The sequence below is a fragment of the Pinus tabuliformis genome, chromosome 3_2 (genome assembly GCF_031772625.1).
Source record: "Pinus tabuliformis cultivar Carrire ecotype Pingquan chromosome 3_2, CPIR1, whole genome shotgun sequence".
NCBI lineage: Eukaryota > Viridiplantae > Streptophyta > Pinopsida > Pinales > Pinaceae > Pinus > Pinus tabuliformis.
Window position 1 is genome coordinate 911586208 of NC_142302.1, and position 21635 is coordinate 911607842.

The window sequence follows — 21635 nt, forward strand, 5'->3', positions numbered from 1 at the left end:
AGCTGACCCGAAGCCCTTTATCAAACCTTTATCAACAGATGGGAGAAGAAAAAGGATCCACTCCATATTTTATCTGAATACAATGCTATCAAAAGAGGTCCCCAAGAAACTGTCTTGGACTATTGTGCTCGATTCAACAATGTATACAATGCTATTCCCCAAAATCTCAGACCCCCAACTGATCTGGCTCTATACACCTTTCCTAATGGGTTTGATTCTGATATGGCATACCAATTGAGAGAAAGAGCTCCCCAAACTTTAGCTGAGATGAAAGACATAGCAGTTAGTGTAGAAGCCAACCTGGTAGCTAAGAGAAATAGGACCAGAACTGAAAGAAAGACTACCTTCAAAGAAGAGCCTTCAAGCTGGAATCAAAAATTAGATGCAATAATCATTGGTATGCATAGATTAGGTGACAGAGTAGAATCAGTTGAGAGGAAGTCATCATGGGAAGCACCATAGAATAATCCTATCAGGAATCCCAATTTTAGAAGAAATCAAAATCCTAATGTTGGCAAGGCCAGCTCTTAACCAGAGATTAGACCTCTGTTCCAAGAAAACTATGCTAAAGCATCCACTTCGAATGAACAGATAGATGATACCCACATTAACTTGATGGGCCTGAATGATGATCAACAAGTTTTTCTGAGTCAAGAAGATCATAAGGATGATAACATTAGTCAGTTCCAAACTAAATCAGGTGAATCATTTGATTTCAAACAAGGCTATGACACAGCAGTTTTTGAAGTTCATAAACAATATAAATTAAGAAGCAGAACTATAAATGTGACACAGCCTGAGAAAACAAAGGATAGCCTGCAGCCTAAGAAGGCTATTGTCACAGAGCCAATTGACAAAACTGATGCAATTACAAATGAAGTAACAGTTGAAGAGGTAACCGAAGCATTTCCCTCAAATCAACAACCAATGGCTGCACCACCTTTACAGCACAATCCAAGCAACACTTTCCAAAAGATGAGCAAAAAGGACAAACCTCAAGATCAGATTGAAAGTCAAGGAGAAACCTCTAAAAACTCAATTGACAAAGAAAAAGTTGTTAACCAGAACACCAAGATCCAATCTGAAAAACCTTTTGACTTAGAAGCTGAAATTGGTAAATTAAAGATAGCCATTCCTCTTTCAGAGCTAGCCAAACATAACATTTATAAGTAGCAAATCAAGAAGTCCCTTCAACTGACCCATAATAAGGATGATGTCAATGTGTTGGATGATACCCCAGAATTACTTTTCGGTCCAAAGGTTGATGGAAAGACAGGAAGTACTAGAATATTACCTTTTTATGTCAGCTTGCATATTCATGATAAGATATTACATAATGCAATGTTTGATTCAGGCGCCTCTCATAACCTTATGCCTAAGTCAGTAATGGAGAGATTGAATCTAGACATCACAAGACCATATAAGGACCTATTTTCATTTGACTCCAGCCAAGTTAAGTGTTTAGGCTTGATAAAAGATCTATGTGTTTCCCTTGTCCAGTACCCAAATAAAACAATCTTAATGGATGTTGTAGTTGCTGATATACCACCCAAATATGGAATGTTGTTATCAAGATCATGGGGAGCTAAACTCCAAGGTTCCCTACAATTGGATATGTCATATGTCACCATCTCTGTCTTTGGGCAACCAAAGAGGCTATACAGAGAGTCACTCATGAAATGCATGGTGAGTAGTGAAGAAAAACCTCAAAATTTCCCTATTTATGCGGTCCATTCAGACATGGATTCCTTCATTCTGTTCAATGATGATATAAGTCCAATGAGCGATGACAAATCTGTCATACTTGAACAAGATCTGCATATGAGTGAGCAATCAAGTTCCCAAGAAATCAAGGTTGAGCAATCAATTGATGAGACCATATTAGAAGACAAACCAGACGAAAAACAAGATCTCCAACTTATAATTCCAAGCCATAGAGAGGCTGTTAACTCTCCACTAAATCAAGAAATCCTTTGGTTTCTTGAGTTTGATGGATCAGTCAACAAATTAGGGGCAGGAGCTGGAGTGTGGATTCATAACAAACAAAGCAATCATGCAGAAGGTCGAGCTTATAGGCTTAATTTCCGATGTACTAATAATATGGCAGAGTATGAGGCTCTTTTGCTAGGCCTCAAACTGGTAAAATCCTTACAGGCCACAAAAGTTTCAATCATGGGAGATTTAGACCTCATTATTCAACAAGTGAAAGGCAATTTTGTCACCAATGACAAAAGACTAAGGTCATACAGGTCTGCTGCTATTGAAATACTCAAGGCCTTCACTGAATTTCAAATGACCAAAATATCTAGAACCCACAACCTTCATGCACATAGTTTAGCTACTTTTGCCAGTACATGCAAATTGTCTTTTGGACCCAACCATTGTTTTACAGCCGAGATAAAACACAGACCTTCTATCCCAAACAATGTCAAAGATTGGCAAGTATTTGAGGATGACACACAGATAAATAGTTTCTTGACCTTGCAGCATGAATTTTCAGGTTTAAACATTGATGTTGATTCTATGAAAGACACACAACCACTAAGTGAACAGGACCAAACAACTATATCACCCAAGACTGCAAATCGTATACTTTGCCCAACAACCTTTGACAAGGTAAATATACATGAACTCAAACAATTACATTTTGATGAAATAGTTGGTGCAGAGGCTGAAGTCATACAACTAAAAGACAATTTTCTACCAACAGGACTGACTCCTTTGGAGGACATTTTTGACTCAAATGATGTTCCTAGAAAACCAAAAATGCAACCCCTTAATGCTTCCATTGAAGAATGCAACATTGGAACTACTGAAAAGCCCAAGATAATAAAATTGTCTATAGCTTTACCTCCTGACCAAAAGCCCAAATACATTGACCTCTTTAAAGAGTTCCAAGATGTGTTTGCATGGAGTTATGAGGATTTGAAATCCTATGACGCCTCTGTTATTCAGCACACCATTCCTCTCAAGCCTAATCAAAAGTCATTCAAGAAAAAATTAAGAAGAAACAATCCTATGCTTCTCCCTTCAATTGAGAAAGAGGTACAAAAAATGTTTAAAGCTAGTATCATAGCACCAATCAGGTTTTCAGACTGGATTTCAAATTTGGTCCCCACAAGAAAGAAAACTGGTGACATTAGGCTTTGTGTTGATCTAAGGAATTTGAATCAAGTGTCCCTCAAAGACAGTTATCCCTTACCTAAAATGGATCACATTCTCCAAAGAGTGGTGGGGGCTTCAAGAATCTCATTGCTTGATGGATTTTCAGGCTTTAATCAGATCCTAGTCCACCCTGATGATCAGGATAAAACAGCATTCACAACCCCATGGGGAACTTTCAAGTATGTCAAAATGCCTTTTGGGTTGAAAAATGCAGGAGCTACATTTCAGAGAGCAATGGATATTGCTTTTTCTAAAGAGATTTGGGACTTCCTTGTTATTTACTTAGATGACCTCACACCTTTCTCAAAGTCTGACCAAGAACATCTGAAACACTTGAGACAAATATTCATAACATGTAGGAAATATGGAATTTCCTTAAATCCTAAGAAGTCTCTATTTGGTTTGGAAGAGGGCAAGCTATTGGGTCATATCATTTCAAAGGATGGCATTAGAATCGATCCAGACAGAATATAGGCCATCTTACAAATGCCCCATCCAAGAAATATTAAATAATTACAAGCTTTCTTGGGAAAGATCAACTTTTTAAGGAGATTTATCCTAAACTTAGCAGAATTGATCAGATTGCTAAACAACATGCTAAAAAAGGATTCTAAGGTGAAGTGGACAGTAGAAGCAAATCAAGCTTTTGAAGGTATTAAATTGGCCCTTACCCAAACCCCAGTCTTAACAAATCCTCAATTTGACAGAGAATTTATCATTTTCTCTTTTGCCTCCCAGCACACCATTGTTGCCGTCTTATTGCAGAAAGATGCTCAAGGGAATGAAAAACCTGTTGCTTTCTTTAGCAGAGCCCTTAGAGATGCACCTCTGAAATATCAAATCATGGAAAAGCAAGCTTATGCTTTGGTTAAGGCCATCAAAGACTTTAGGATTTATATCCTATACTCTCATGTTATTGCTTATGTACCAAATGCCATTGTGAAAGACATACTGACTCAAGAAAGCTTAGAGGGCAAAAGAGGAAAATGGATTGCTAACATTTTAGAATTTGACATTGAAATCAGACCTACAAAATTGATAAAGGGGCAAGGTTTGGCTAAATTGATGTCAGAAGCAAACTTCCAAGCCTTGGATATTAACCAACTGGACAATGAACCGGAGCTGGCGACTCCAAAGATCAATGCAGCCTTTGAACAATCCCTTTGGTATTCTGATATTTGTTATGTATTGCAAAACCTGTGTGCTCCCCCAGGATTGTCCAGAACCAAATCTAGATTTTTAAAAATGAAAGCTTCAAGATTTTGTGTTATAGATGGTAATTTACTATGGAAAAATCATGAAGGCATACTACTGAATTGCTTGAATATGGATGAGACTAACAATGTTATGAAAGAATTTCATGCAGATGATTGTGGTGGAAATTTGTATTGGAAGTCCACTGTGGATAAGATATTAAGGGCAGGTTACTATTGGCCCACTCTGTTCTCTGATGTTAAAAATTTTACCACTTCATGTCACAAGTGTCAAATGTTTGAGGGAAAAAGAAAGTTACTACCACTTCCCTTAAAGCCTATTGCAACAGAAAGGCCCTTTCAGCAATGGGGCTTGGATTTCATTGGGGAAATTCATCCTTCATCTTCAGGCCAACATAAATGGATCCTAACAGCCACAGATTATTTTACTAAATGGATTGAGGCTGTTCCATGCAGACAAGCAAATGATTCTACTATCATTCAGTTCCTGGAAACTAATATTCTTTCCAGATTTGGTTGTCCTGATAAGATTATAACAGACAATGCTGCTGCTTTCAGATCCAAGAAGATGGTGAACTTTTGCCATAAATTCCATATTACTTTGGGCCATTCTACTGCATACTACCCTCAAGGCAATGGTTTAGCTGAATCATCTAATAAAAGTCTTATCAACATCATTAAGAAGATATTGGAAGAGAATAAGAAAAATTGGCATAAGAAGCTTGTAAATGCCTTATGGGCAGATAGGCTAACAACTAAAAGATCTATTGGGGTCAGCCCATATGAGTTGGTTTATGGAATGGAAACCAAATTCCCTTCATCATTAGGGGTCCCTGTCATGAAGCTACTTCAAGAAAGTCAGGCTGAACCAAATGACATGCAAAGAAGAATCAACCAGATAATTTGTTTACAACAAACCAGAGATCAAGTGTACAACAGAGTTCAAGTCCTACAAGAGAAACTGAAGAAAGCCTTTGACAGAAGAACCAAGGCTGAAGATTTCTTTATTGGTGGTAAAGTGCTTAAATGGGATTCAAGAAGAGAAGACAAGGGAAAGCATGGAAAATTTGACTCCATTTGGAGGGGACCCTTTGTAATTCAAGCAGTACAAGGAAATAACACTTATTTCTTGAAGAATTTGGATGATACTGAAGTATAAGAGGGCCCTATGAATGGCCGCATGTTAAAGCATTATTTTGACTACTTTCCATGTATATAACATGGCTTTGACCTGTACATTATCAGTTTTATATAGTATTTTCTTTCAGCATATAGATACTGCAGCTTTGCAAGTTTTGTAAATAAGCAGGAAAAGGATTTTACTTCAGAAGTTTCACAATGGTGAAAGATTCCAGTTTTGAAATTTGAGGAGAAAACCTTCAAGTTTTGATGAGAAGTCAAAAGCCAAGGCAGTCTGACCTGTTGTTCTTGGTCTTTCAAGTAGAAAAACCATCCCCAAGTGGAGCCACTATTAGCTACCTATACCAATAGATTTCATTTTTCATGATTGGCAGGGGAAGTTCCAAATATGCTCTACTTTGGTGATGCAAAGATCTCATATTTTGTGGGAAACACTTATCTACAGTTGTTTGATGTTGTCCTACTTCTGAATGGGTAATCCAACAGTCTAAACTGGGTCATGCCATATTTCAATTTTGGTTATAGATTAGAGAAAGAAATCTGTCCAAACTATTCAATATTGGCAGATCAGTAGTTAGGTAGAGAATGAAGGTTCCCAACTGCTTAATCTGGGGCCTTGGAAGTAATAAGGCTAGCCTTAGATAGAAAATCAAAAGAAAATGGAAAAAGAAAAGAAAAAGAGCACATGAGGGTTTGCAAGTCTAAGTGCACCCTCCCTGAAGTAATAAAAAATGCTAGGCAATAGAATGGGTAGGTAGATGGGGTTGCAGAAGCATGATTTCTTTCATATCACTGGCCTAAGCAAAGGAAACACATGGTGGCAAGTGCAGATCTTCCTATTCAGCAATTTTGTAGCAACAAAGTGAAGCATGTATAACTTCCCAATCATTCCCTATCAAACTTCTTTCTAACATCCCACTGTCACCTTTGTTCATAAGAGGAGTCAAACTCTTTTGTTGGTTCTTGTTATATAAAGAGCCACATTTCTTATGTAAAAATCTTTTCATTTTGATCTACTCTCCTAACTAAGTTTCTCCCCTAAAAAGCTTTAGTGTTTGCCTCCTCTCTTCCATATCTCCCATCCAATACTAACTACTAACTCTATCTATACTTAACTCCCTATGTTCCCCTTTTCCCTATTATTATATCACTATTGTACATAAAAAAACCCCAAAAAAGCGTATATATATCCCTTACCCTAGGCAATATAGCCTTAAGTTCCAAAGGATCGGAGCACAAAGGAGTTTAGCGCTAAGCCAAAAGCGTGATCAATAGTTTATTTCAGGATTAAATCAACATCTGGTTGATTTAACAGCCCAAGCACATTTCACCCACAAATACATGAAAATCAATTTGTTCTAAAAAACATTACAAAACCCACAATTCTGCCGTTGTCCTTAGTTTTGTACCTGGCGTGCCTTTCCAGAAATATCATTTGTTTATTGTCCTCTCCCCGCCGTATTGTCCGATCACCTCCGCTCCCCGTCGACCGTCGGATCTGGGCCCTCCCATCCGACGGCCCACAACAATATCAGACCACCCACGATGCCTGTACGTTAGCGCCCGAAATCTATCAGAGGGTGACGTCAGGGCTCGGACACGCGTCACTCCTGGGTTGTATCGGGTGGCCTCCTGCCAAAACTGCGCCCGTACCTTAAGCGGTCCGATATTACCGCTTACCACCTTCCGTTTACCGCCCGCCACGTCGCCCCTACGTCAGCTCCAAGTCGTTGCCGAATCAGCATCATGTCAGCGCCCGACCCGCCACTGCTCCAACTGTCTGCCACGTCACCCATCCACGTGGACCACTTACAAGCCGCCACATCACCACTCCATACCTGACCCCACCTATGACGTCATGCTGACGTCATCTGAGAAAAGCGCGCCAAAGGCCAAATTTCCTATATTTTCGCCCAAAATCACGTTTTTTCGTGTTTTTGTGAAAAGGACTATTATGCCTCCTGCATGAATTTTTACGTCCTTCTCGCCGCCAACCTGCAAAAAATTGGTTCAAAGCCGTGGCCACCCAGAATTCAGCTTGGATAAGCCTCCACCCATCGCGCCGTGACCAGGTATTTACCGTTTCTTCCTGAACCCGGTTCTGTTTGTTCTTCTCTGTAAAAACGCCCAGAAGTGCCATTTTCCCCTGAAACTCAAGCTTCCTTGACCTACAAGTGACTCGATTTCCCCCAAGACTGACCAATTGTGCCCCTTTTTATACAAGAATTGCCCTGTTTTCAGTGAAAATCCTTTTTACCTCAATTCCCTGCACAAAGCCGCATTTTCCTACATTCCCAAGTGAAATTCTTGTTGAAGAGCACCAAACCCATGGAGACATGAGTAGCTCTAAACATTCCACCTCTAAATGCCCCACAAAGAGAGCTAGAATGGCTGCCCCTGGCTGACAGAGACTACCAGATGGCAGAAGTAATCCCAGAGTACAACAGATACCATATTCATGTACTCAATGAGCTGAAAGCCGAACATCTCAGTGGAAATGATATTCTAGGGATTTGGGACTCCAATTTGCCCATTTTCAATCTTCCTCAAGTCAATATCCTACCAGATTTAATCCATCGATGCAGTGCCAACTATGACCCATGTCAGAGAGTTGTCCTCAGTCCCTCAGGCTCAGTTTTGTTCCATGTCACCCCTGAGGCTATAAATCAAATGCTGCACTTTCATACTACAAAGCCATTGACTCCTCTATCTATGATGGACTTGATAAAGCAAGGAGGCAAGTTGTCCAGTGCCCAAATCATAGAGATTAATCAACTATTCATTCAATCAGGCTCTCAAACTGTGAGGACTCCTCCTATTGGAAATGTATATCTCAATGAGTTGGGCAAAATGCTTGTGGATATGATCAGTTATGTCCTGGGATACAGATCAACTGAGGATGTTGATGAAACCATTCTGGCCATGATGTCTGTCTTCTCCCCTGGAAAGCCTCCTTCTGTTCACTATGATTATGCTACATACATTGCCAATAAAATTCATGAGCAATTGATGAATTTAGAGAGGGAAAGGATATTTAGATACACTTCTTACATCTATCACTTGTTCCTATTTTATCAGCCTGAAAGCTTCCCTATTACTCTCAAGAGAGTTGATGCTCAGGGAAACCAAAGGTCTGTGGTATTTTGGTCTTCAATCTTTCATCACATATCTTTTTCACCATATAGCTACTGTAAATTCATAGACCTTTTTATCCATCCAGCCATGTCCTTGCTGTTGAGTTCCCCTCCTCCAAGATTGACAGATGGGATGCAAAGAATCCTCCAGCTCTCAAAGGCCTACAGCATTGGGGATTGGTACTTTTACCAACACCATACAGTGATCAGAATATATGGTTGTGAGTTAGCCCCATATAGGCTACCAAGATATGTCCCTATGAGAATTTTTGCTTTAGAATATTTCAGACAATTTGGAAATGCAGACATGATCCATTTCCACAGCAAAAATAAGAAGGTACAACTCAAAGTCAGAAACCAGCTAGGCCCATTTATTTATAATAAAAGAGAAGAGGCATGGCAAGAAGCAGATAAGATTCTGCAACGCCTCGGGTTGCAAACCAGTTTCCTCTGGATACCCTATGATCCCAATCATTTCATTAGTCTTAGAAGGGTCAAATATAAGTTGGCTAGCTATGATCATGTCAGGTTGCCTCATATTGAAAAATATGCAAATCTGTTAAGATGGAAAGAGGGCACCTTAGAAGAGGCAAGTTCTAAAGAGGAAATAACACAAAAAGAAGCAAAGAAACTTGAGAAGGAAGCTGACTTGGAATATTGTGGACAGGTTTCTTCTTCTTATCATACTCAACTTGGAGCAGCTGCCTCATCTTCTACAGCTCCGTAGCAAGCAGCTCAAACTATTCCTCAAGCAGCTAGCACAGATAATGGAAAAGAAATGGAGCAGGAGCAGACACTTCCAACAACAAAATATCAGAAAGAACAGGCAGAACAGCAAGAGGAAATGGCTGAGGCCCCTGTATCCAGAGAGCAGCAGGTTCAAGAAAATGTGCCTCCAAGGCAGGAAACAGCAGTGGAGACCTCGGTACTTCAAACCCCAATAAATGAAGAGAGAACTAGGAAGAGGGACAGACAGCAAGAAACTCCCCTCACTACATCCGCAAGTCAACAAGGGGAGAAAAGGCAAATATTAAACCCTTTTTCTGAAGAAGAGATGCCTATTGGACCATCCATGGGTATGGGCCCCCCTAGTATGGAAGCATCAGCCAGTCCCTTCCAGCAGGAACAAGAGAGACCGCTTGGAGGAGAGGTCAGTTCCTCAAGCCAATAAAGAAGAGCAGAGTCTGGAATCAAAAAGCAATTTATGGATATAAAAGCTAGGAATGAGCCAGTCATAATCCAGCTTTATAACCATTTGCTCAAGATGGCTCCCACTAATCAACAGAGGCTCATGTCAACATATGACATTGCAGAAGGGAAGATGACTATGAGCCATTTTATGCCTACCATGTTGCAGCCACAGTCAGCTGTAGATTACATCAGAACCAACCTAGAGGTATTTGCAAAAGACATCCACCCAAAGGACCAAATAGAGCTACATAAGCAAACGGGTGAGATGGTCTATTCTACTCTTGCAGATAAAACATTTCTAGCACACAAACTGCAAAATTCTCTCCATAATACTACTGCCCAACTAGAATTGGAGAAAGCTTCTTCTCAAGCCAAAGACAACAGGATTAGATCTTTGGAAGATATCATTATAGAGCTTGGGCATGACCCAAGTGATCCTAAAGCTGTGCAGGCGCTCATGAAGAAAAAGGATGAAGATATATCAGCTTTGAGGAAGATGGTCAAACTTCCAGCAACCCTTCACCCCTAAACAGAAGATGTTGCTCAGCAAAGAAAGGATCAAGATGTAGTGGCCATGCTGTTGACACTACACAAACAATTGGTAGAAACAGAAGGACGATTGATAGCAACAAAGGGTGCATTACAGGCAGCCCTGAAACAAAAAGGAGGAGAGCAGATACCTCAGCCCTCTCAGCCAGTAATTAACCTTGAGGAGCCTCCTCAAATTATAAGTCCTCCCACAGGACAAACACCAGAGGCAGGCCCTTCAGCAGCAGCACCAGCAACAACATCAGGACAGACACCCAGCCTTGATATGCAAAATATGATGAAAGAACTTCAAGATCTGGAGGCCTAGATGGCAGAATTAAATGAGGCCAAGGAAAAATTGGCTACACTCAATGAAAAATATGATAAATCAAAGCAAAGTGTAGCTGAAAAAACAAGAGAGGTAAGGGCTCTTAAGAATAAAATAAAAGAACTAGAGAAAGAGCTCTCTCTTGATAAAGTTGTGGCTGAAATCAAGAAAGTCCTGTGGGCCAATATTGGTCAGTCTATAACAAATCAATGGCAATATATTGAAACCATCCATGAGCATATAGATCTCATAGGTAGGGCCCAAAAAGAAAGTCAAAGAGCAAGGGAATCTCTAGGCAATATGCCTGAGATAGCCAATAGGATGATCAATGTCCTTAACAATCGCACAGGCCCCCAGCTGGCAGCAATGGGTATCTCTAACAGAACTGATACCATCTTACTAGTAAAAAGGGTGCTCACTTTGAGAAATCATGTGCAAACATTGGATAGAAGGTGCCAGGAAATGTAGACAGAGGTGAACAAATTCATGGAGAAATTTACAGCATTGCATAACAGAGGCCTTCCCAGCTTACTAAACAGTGCAGGAAGGTTACTATCTCATGAAAACTATGCCAAGAGGGTAAATACATATGCTACAAATCAGATCACTGTAGCATCAAGTGCTCCAGAGGATACAGGGCCTGCATCTGGGTAGTGTCTCTATGACAGAATAGAGAATTTGTTTTTTATCATTAATGAAATTAGACATCTGTTTGAAGTGCCTCCAAATTAGTACAAATATATTGAGGCAGATGAAACCTTAGGTATAATTTTGAGACATCAGTTGCCTACTTAGGAATGGTGGACAAGCATGATACAGACATTGCTGTGAAGAAACAGATTTTTCACCAAATTTTTGTACATCAATTATAAGTCATCATGTTCAGAAAATTGATATATTCACTATGACTAGAGAGGAGTGCACGGAGCCAACTCAGCGAACAAATTTGGCCACTAAAGCAACACCAACAGATGTAGATGACGGGGCTGAGATAGATGCAGCACGACAAAGCAATAAAGGGGTTATTACTCAGAATCAATACGAAGCACCCGACAGACCCAGTTGCCCCAAAAGTCAAGAATTTCTGACAAACAGCAAGCAGTTGTTGTATATTCATTTAAGTAGCTTTTAATTTTGTAAGAAATATCTTTGAAAGTTGGTAAGAGAAGTTATTGTGCAATAACTCACTGTTGAGATATTTCTATGATATTTTGTATATATGCACCCCCGCATAGCTTATTGGGGGTTGTTGTTGCTCACTTGTTCAAGAGAACTCGGCTATATATTCTCTGAAAGATATAATACAAAGGAGCTGTTGGTTTCCAAAAAATCTGTTTGGCTTGGACGCGCTGTGATGAAACTACTGACTGCTGCAGGATTCTCGTGCTATGGCATGTTACAATAAGTGTTTTCTAACCATATTTGTATTTTATTTCTTACTTAATCTGTCTGTGATGTATGGTGATTAATCTTGGTAGAAAGGTAAAAGACTAGTTCAGGATTTGTCCATCAAAGACACCCTAAACTCAATCCTTACTACTAAATATGTTTTCTTCAGGGTTAGCTGCAACTATGCAATTCTTAAATGCTCATATTTGCTCTAATCACATGATAAGTCTTTATTCAGTAATTCTCTATTGCTGCTGAGTAGGATTTGTTCTTCATCTCATGTTGCACTGTGAAAGAACTGTTGATTGCCTTTCCTGGTGTAATTTATACTGTTTCTTTTCTAAAAATCAAAGTTTGTATCATGAATACCCACCTAGCCTTGCAGTGAACCTCTCTTTATCACAGACATCAAACCATATACATTTCCGGACTCCACATGCCCAATGGACTGAACTCTCTTTGATGCTTGCATGCCCTTCTTTGAACAATAGCTGACAACCAAAATTTAAACAAAACTCTCACCTCATAACTAGCCTAAAATCTTCAAAAAACAAAGTTAAAACTAAAAGAGAGAGCCCTCTCTAATTACAGGTAGGCTAGAACCTATAATCCAAAGCTTGGTTAGTGGTTACCCTGGCCATATTCCCTCAGGAGTCAAAGGGAACAACCTGGGTGTTAACACAATTCACAAGTGAAGTGAAAATGAATGACAAGGAAGGGTGATGGGAAAGTTTTACATGCCGCAGAAATATGCAGTATACCACCTTACGTGAAATGATTCTTTCAATAAGCGTGATCCCATATTCCATTAATAACTAGCAACTACCTCATTTATTAGCATTAAAGCGCATAACCAAGTGTCAGATTAGGGAAAATACGTTTCTCGAATAACACACCCAAGAGATCTGCGATGGAGCGATTTTGTGATTTGCTTCGCAACATCGCAGATCACAACATCGCAACATCGCGAAATCGCAGAATCGCAAAGTTGAGAGCTCATGACATCGAATTATTGTATTATCGTTGTATTGCGAAATCGCAATATTGCAATATCGCAAATCGCAGGAATGTTATGTATGACAATCTTTGTTAACCTGTTTTCTGCGAAATGCGATTTGGCGATCGGCGTCATCGCATATCGAAAAATTTTAAAGTGTTTCAATGTGAGTTGTGCTGAATGCGATGCGATATTTTTTTATTATCGCATATCGCGATCTCGTAAATGTTGGAATTGTGCTTGTAAGGTGGCATCCCGCTATCTTATGCGATGCAATATTTCCTAAGGAAAGATTTGCATTTTACCTTATCATAAAACTTAGCTTTTTTAGATTTTCCAAGGGGGTTTCCTAAGCTTATGATGGTAATTTTATTTGAAAAGGAAATTTAACCACTACTTTGATTTTTTAGATTTTTAACTAAGGGTCCCCACTTATTTAGTATTAGGAATAACACTAAATAAGAAGGGGGGTTGTTGCTGGCCACAACAATTGGCGATTCACTTGGAAGAACCAGTTATCTCTGGTGCTTTTTTGAATTTTCAAGACTTCTAAAACAGAAAATTTCCCAAAAAGTTAAACTTTATTATAGAAAGATAAAGTACATTATATTCTAACCTGTCAATGACATTTTGTTTCAACTATTTTCAACTTTGATTATTTGTTGCCTCAAGCTAGTCCTTGTATTTACATCAGTCATTACTTGGTTTGTAAAGATAAAACAAAGTCTTCTCTATAAACCAGTTTTAAATATGCTCATTTGTCGTAGGTAGAGTCTCTGTTGCTAGCAGGCGGTTATAGCCTCGACAGGGATACCTGTTACCCAACAATGATCCTTTATCCTAATTAAAGAAACCTACAATTCTCAAAGAAGAATCCACATCCACACTTATTGCTTTGATTTTCTTTTTATTCTTAAAGAGCAATGTCTTGGTTTGGTAGCCAATTTATGACACAATCATTCACTTGATTTATAACTTTGTTGAACAAGCTGGCTTGTGATGAGACGCCTTGCCTTTTGATTGCAACAATCTCGAGTCTTTGCCCTGTTGTGGTATGCAGTATTGGTAAAGTCAGCAAGTTATAATATCTGTGATTATGATAACCCGGCTTGTGATGATACCTCTCACTCTTTAAGATAAAGAGTATCCTTGGATTGTTCCTCTGAAAGTTGTGATTTCCTTAGTAGGGAGGAAGTCATTGTTTCCTTAAGATAGCTCTAGATGACAATAGTAGAGTTTTTGGAAATAGTTGTTCCATAGAGAATCTTTATTTTGTTATTGATACCTTTCATTGCACTGATATAAAACAATTTCTCACTAAAGGTTGTTTTCATCAAATTTTATGAAGTTGAAACTAGTATCATATCTAGGCTAGAGTTTTTTTTAACTGTATCTTTCAATAATAAAGATCAATTTTCGAAAAGATTTGCTATTTATACAAGTGAAAGATCAAAATTTGAAAGATAATTGGTGTCTTTTTCATAAATGCCAAAAGTAACCATTTACAACCGATTTTATTATGAAAAGAAAAACAGCTACTCTACAAAAATAGAAGACTGATCTTCTATGGAAAATATTTCTTGAGAATTTGACCATTAACAGGTAGAGAATCTCTTTTCCCTGCTAAATCTTGTAATATGAAGGTCAATGGACCTACGACTTCTACAATTTGAAAATGACCAAGCCACATTCTTTGAAATTTTGCACGTTTTCCCTTTTCTTCATGAGCCTTGTCCCATTTTAAAACTAGATCTCCCATCTGAAAAATATTTTCTGGATATCATATTGGAATCAAAAGAGGCTTTCACCAATGCTTGATGATGAACGTGATTTACTTTAGCCTGTTCTTGTTGTTCTTATAATTTAATTAATTCCAGCTGCCTAAGTTGTAAAGAAGAAGTTGGTACTTCATCAATATATTGAACCAAGGCTAAAGAGGGAATTGCCAGGTGTGTTGGAAGAACCACTTCTTTCCCATAAACTAAATTAAAGGGAGAAGTGCCGATAGAGGCTTTTTACGTTATTCAATCTGCCCATAAAGCATATATTAAAGACTTATGCCAATTCTTATGATTTTGGTCAATGGTTCGTTTGATGATTCTGATTAAGTTCTTATTTGTGGACTCAGCTAAACCATTTCCCTGCGGATAGTAATTGGCAGAATATTTAAGTTTGAAACCTCTTTTGAGTGCAAACTCAGTCATTGCATTTCCAGAAAAGTATGATGCATTATCAAACATTAAAGCTGAAGGCAATCCAAACCTGGTGATTATGAACTGATCTATGAATTCAATGATATTTTCAGCATTAGCCATCTTGAGTGGAACTGCTTCTACCCATTTGGTAAAGTAATATGTTGCTGTAAGGATGTATCTATGTTATTTAGAAGAGTGAGGAACGATCTCACCTATTATGTCCAATCCACACTGATCAAAAGGCTGTTCAATAGTAACTAGTTGCAGTGGCAAGTATGGCTTCTTTTGTCTTCCAGCAGTAGTTTGGCAGACTTGACATTTCCTTACGTAGTTAAGTGCGTCTTTAAATAATGTGGGCTAGTAATAGCCTGCGCGTAAAATTTTGTGAGCAGTTTCATCTCCAGTGTAGTGTCCACCTGCTGGCCCATCGTGGAGTTCCTGCAAAACTTTTTCAACTTCAGCTTTCTCAAGACATCTACAAAGAACAAAATCATAATTTATTCTGAAAAGAACGTCATTTACAAGTTGATATTGTTTGGCTTTTAACCTCAGGGCTCTTTTCTTGGTGTGATCAAGATTTGGAGGAGCATATCCATTTTTTAAATAATAAATAATATCAGCGTATAATGACTCAACATCGTTTAGGCTTACCTCGTACACTTGTACCTCTTCAGATGGATTTTCGGGTATTAGCGATGCTCCTGCCAGCATTTTGCAAAAGCCTTGGCCTTTTACAATACTTGCTGGTTTGATTTCAACATCATATTCTTGTAAGGCAGTAACCCAATTGGCCCTTTTCTCACCCACATCCTTCTGTACTAGAAGATTTCTTACCGCTGGAAACGGTACTATGATCTTGGTATGTGTTTTGAGTAAAAAAGGTCTGAAATATTTAATTGCTTTAAAAACAGCATAAGCTTGTTTTTCCACATCTGAATAATTCAATTCAGCACCTTGTAAATTGGAATTGAAAAAAGCAATTGGGGCTTCCGCCTTTTCTTAATTTGCTTGAGTGAGTATTGCAGCATATGATCTATCTGAGGCAAAAGTGTACAAAATAAAAGAATCAGAAAAATTTGGAGTAGCTAACAATGGAGCATTGATAATGGCTTGTTTGATCAGATTGAAAGCCTCATGTTCATCTTGGCCCCATTTAAAGTTTGCGTTCTTTTTAATCATGGCTTGTAAAGGAGACACAATTCTTGAAAAGTCTGGAATGAATCTCTTTACAAAGTTGATCTGGCCAAGGAAAGATTGCATGGCTTTCTTGTTGTGAGGTAGGGGGACTGCGGAAATTTCTTTGATTCTGTCAGGATCAATGTGAATTCCAGATTTTGACACTATGAATCCTAGAAGCTTTCCTTCACTCAATGCAAAAAAGGATTTTTTCGGGTTAAGCGAAATCCCATACCTTAAACAACGTTGGAAGATTTGTTTTAAATCCCTGAGATGGTTGTTTCGTTTCTTGGAATAAACAGTTATATCATCCAAATAGATTACCATTGATTTGTTAACTAACCCTTTGAATGCAATGTCCATGGCTCTCTGAAATGTGGCACCCGCGTTAATCAAACCAAATGGCATATTTTGATATGCGTATGTGCCCCATTTAGTTCTGAATGTCATTTTCAATTGATCGTCAGGGTGTACCAGCACTTGGTTGTATCCCGAGAATCCATCTAAGAATGACATTAATTCTAAGCCTGCAACTGCCTGTAGTATTTGTTCCATGGGAGGTAAAGGAAAATTATCCTTTTGGCAGGCCTTGTTAAGGTTTCGAAAGTCAATGCAGATTCTGATATCTCCATTTTTCTTTCTATCAAGTACCATATTGGAAACCCATTTAGAATGTCTAACGAGAAAGATTATTTTGGCTTTCAATAACTTATTGAGTTCAGTTTTAATCTGGTTTTCTAAATTTGGATGGATCTTTCTCAACTTCTGTTGGACAGGTCTTTCATTATTGATCATTGGGATAGTATGCTGGATGATGGAGGTGTCGTACGTTTTGATTTCATCATAATTCCAAGAAAAAAACACCTTTGTATTGTTTCAAGAGACGAATATACGCTAATTTCTCTTCAAGGGCTAGGCCAAGGCCTAGGTTGATGTTCTTTGGTTTAGCATCAGTTCCTAGATTTACTAATTCATAATTCAAAGTTGAACTTTGGAGTTTTGAATTGGTAGATATTTTAAATCGATCTTTCAAATCATAAAGGTCTTCTAATTTGACTACTGATTTAGGTATAGCATTGTTAGTACTATCCTATTGCAATTGTTGGTCATCTTGGTCTTCGTCAATTATTTGATTGGTGTAGGATCCTTCAGATGTGAGAAAACTCACGATATTGGGATCTTCATTGAAGATCCTCCAATTAGTGATGTTATCAGGGATATATGGTCTAAAAATTAACTCAATTGAAAATCAGTCAAGGCTAAAATCTTCTTAAGGAATGAGCTTAGAAGCTACGTTGGCTAAGAGTTCTGCGCTAGCATTCTGGAGTCTGGGAATTGATGAAATATTAAATGCTATAAAATGTTCAGTCAGATCTTGAACTAAAGATTGGTAATGTTTTAAATGACCTGATAAACAGTGTATAGTATTTCGTACCTGTCTGATTACAATTTCAAAATCTCCAAAAAATTTTAGGTATTTGACATCTAATCCAATTTCCTTGTACAACCCTTGGACTAGAGCTTCCTATTATGCGGTATTGTTGGTGCACTCGAATTCGAGTCTGCAAGTTAGCATGGTCTTATCTCCCTCTGGGCTTACTAATACACATCCTGCTCCTGCTCCTTCGTTAGACTTAGAACCATCAAAAAATTGTTTCGAAAACAAATATTTATTTACAGGACTATCTATAAAATTAATGCATTTAGAACCATCCGTTTGAGAGAAATTTTCTACTTGAGATAAAACAGAATGTTCTAAGTACGGTGAAGAATGAGCATTGAAATTTCCTAGGAAAGAATCTACTGAATAGTTGCCAATGATGTTAGAATTATATGCTACTGGTTCGTTTTCTCCCTTGAGTTCTATTACTATGTATTTCTGATGTCGCTCACGTTCAACTTTAATTTGATTGGGTTTACCATTGTAAGGGAGCCACATGTGCGACCAATCAGTTGCAAAGTATCCATGAAGTTTTTCTGACCAATCTCTACTAAGAATTAAGCTATAAAATTCAAGAATATCAGCAACTAAAATGTCGATGACTTGACATACCTTTGGGTTGGATGACAGCCTTATGGTAACCTGATTTAACTCACCAATCACTTCAACTTGCGATCGATCTAGCTAAACTATGTGCACAACGGATTTCTGTGGTTGAACATTCAATTTTACCCAAATTGATCTTGGAAAAATATTCGATGAAGCTCCAGAATCCACTAAACAATTATGCACATTTTTATTTAAAAATTCATAAGGAGAAATGGGGGAGTATGCGATCTGGATCTTCCTCCAATTAATGCGATATCATTTGGATCAACTTGATTCATCGTACTAGTTGGAGGTCTTCCCATATCATGAGAAGCTTGAGAGATTACAGCAGCTGGTAAAGGTGCAACTAGTACAACATGTAATTCTTTCAGAAGTACTTTCTGCTGGTGTTTTAACTTGCTCAATTCAAAAATAGTAATATTGGCCCTAGTCTTTTTCATGTCTTCTATGATATTATACTCCATTTCATTTGAAATGATAGATGGAGTAGATGTGTCTGTTTAGACTGGGTTGGTTTGAGTCGCTTTAGGTGATGTTTTCTTGGCTGCAACTTTATCCTTAGTCATCGAGCTTGCGCTCTTTGGCTTAGGTGTAGGTTGAGGAGGATCAAGCTGATTTCTACTGCGAGTACTAACTGGGAATTCCTCCTGATCCTCTTCATTTGGGAGGATGAAATCCCACATACCTTGTAACTCAACAACTTCTTCTTCATCGTTATGCTCTTCAGTAGCATTTTCCTCTTCTTGTTCTTTTGATTCAGCATTTGAAATAGCATTAGGGGGTTTGGAATCAGTTGAAGGATTTCTTTTAAAAGGCCTGTATGGCTTTTTAGAAGAATTTTCTGCTACTTGCTTCTTGATGTCGACCATTTTGTTAGACATGGTCTTCAAAACTTTTTGTAATCCTTCTAAATCAAATGGATCTTTCGGTTGTTTTTTCTTGGGATATTCTTTGAAAGAAACCTTCTTAGATTTTCATTCTTCCATCGCATTTTTCTTTTCTAAGGCCGTAATACATTTCTCTACTGCTATTGCTTCCTTCATATTTTCAACTAAGGTTGGTTTGTTAGCCCTATCAACAAAGATTTCTAATTTTGATGGTAGAGTAGTAATGTACCATTCACTTTGCACTTCTTCACTAGGCTGAGAAGCAGTAGGAATTTTGTTTAAGATTTTATTGAAACGTAGATTGAAATCTTTGATAGGTTCTCTTGACTCAGCCCAAAGGTTAGACAAGTCATTGATCAGTGTCGCTGTAGACCTGTCATCACCAAACTTGGTCAAGAATTGTTCTTGGAAGATATCCCAACTAGTAATAGATCCAGACGGTAATGAGAAATACCATGATCCGACTGTTCCTTGTAGAGTATAAGGAAAAAGTCAAACAACAACATCTTCATTGGTAACTCCATTGAGATTTATGGATAGCATAAAGTTATTTATATGTTCTTCTGCTAGCATGCCTGCCTCAGGATTAAACTTAGGCAGCCATTTTTTGGGATGGGCTGGTATCTGACTCAAGGGTGCAGGCATTAAGACCACCCCTGGGTTATTCCATGGAGTTTGGGCCATTACTGAACTACTAATAGAGGAAAGTGTAGAATATGATCCTTGTGGTTGAGAAGATGAGGATATTATGACTCCAGATGGTTGATAAGGAGTTGAGGAAGGTGTAATAGGCTGATGGACGATGATCTGAAGTGGAGGAGTGGATGGTTGACTTCGCGGTGAAGAGGTTGAGATGGATGATGATGATGAAAGAGTCTCGCTATCAGATCCTTTAGGAGACTTCCTTGCTCTCTTCCTAGTAGGTATAGGTAATTCAGTTGGCTGAACACCAAACCTTTCACTCTTTAACCTGGTAAGAGGATGAGCAGGATTATATTGCGAAGTCACACTACCTTGAGATTTATCAGACTTTTGAGGAGATATTGAAAATCGCTGAAGTTTGTGAATCAAAGATTCAACTTCAGGAGCTTCAATAGTAGATTGTTCTGAAATGTTAGGGTTTTTAGCACTGGCTGTTGATCCAGTGACTTCTAACTCTAGATTTAAGGTTTCTGAATGCAATGGAGAAGTCGGAGGAGATGGTGAGGGTGATTTACTCTCAGAATGGTATTTAGATTTATATTTACTTTCCATTCATAGTTCGGGGCCCTCCTTCTAGTGCCAAATATGTTGAAGCCCCGAAAATCAGGTCTACAACAAGGGGGATACCCGCCTGGTCTAGACCTTGGTTGGCAGCTCCTTTTCTGTTTGGTATAGTGGGTCCGATTGGGGATATGGGACCAGTTTCCCAATTTTAGTGTGTGTGTGTGGGAAAGATTGATATTTCTATTTCTAACAGTTTCTAAATGGAATAATTCTACTCTAATTCTAATCTAATAATTATATTCTAATAAACAGGAATATGTAAATCTACACTAACCCGAGGTGTAACCTTTCCTCAATGCGATCTAAAATGATTTCAAACAACAACTGGTAATAAAGATCATTCAGCTAGTATGAGAAAAGAATTCAATAAAGATGAACCACTTCGTATAAAAAGTTAGATGAAACAGTTTTGAAAAACATATCACATAATGAGCTATTCATACACTAAGCATAAATAAATAGCTATCACCATACAAAAGTGCCAAACGATAACTCAGGCATTCATACATTAATATATAAATAACTGAACTGGAAATCACTCTAACACAAGGCAGAAATAGTTAAGAGATAGAAATACCATTTATAACTAGTCCTACTCATGAGCTTCAAGCGATAACGATTTATTTCCTCTTGATCAAATATCCACTAAGAGTACAAAAGTGCAACATCAGTAGCAGATACCAAATGCAAGCATCAATAAATCTTGTTCCATTCATTCATCAAAACCTCCTCAGAGGGTACAAAAATGCATGTTCTGGGGATACGTTTTTGATAAATTTCAGGACCCTTCCCTAAATGCATGAGAAGGGTTTAAATACTACTAACTAATTCTAAAAATAAATTATTACAAAAATATAGGATGCGGTTTAAATGACCGTCCTCTTTTCAGGAAAATAAAACAACATTAAAGCTAAAATTGAATCTAAAATTAAACTACTTCTGTATTTGGTCCTTGAAATCGCACGCATGCAGCAT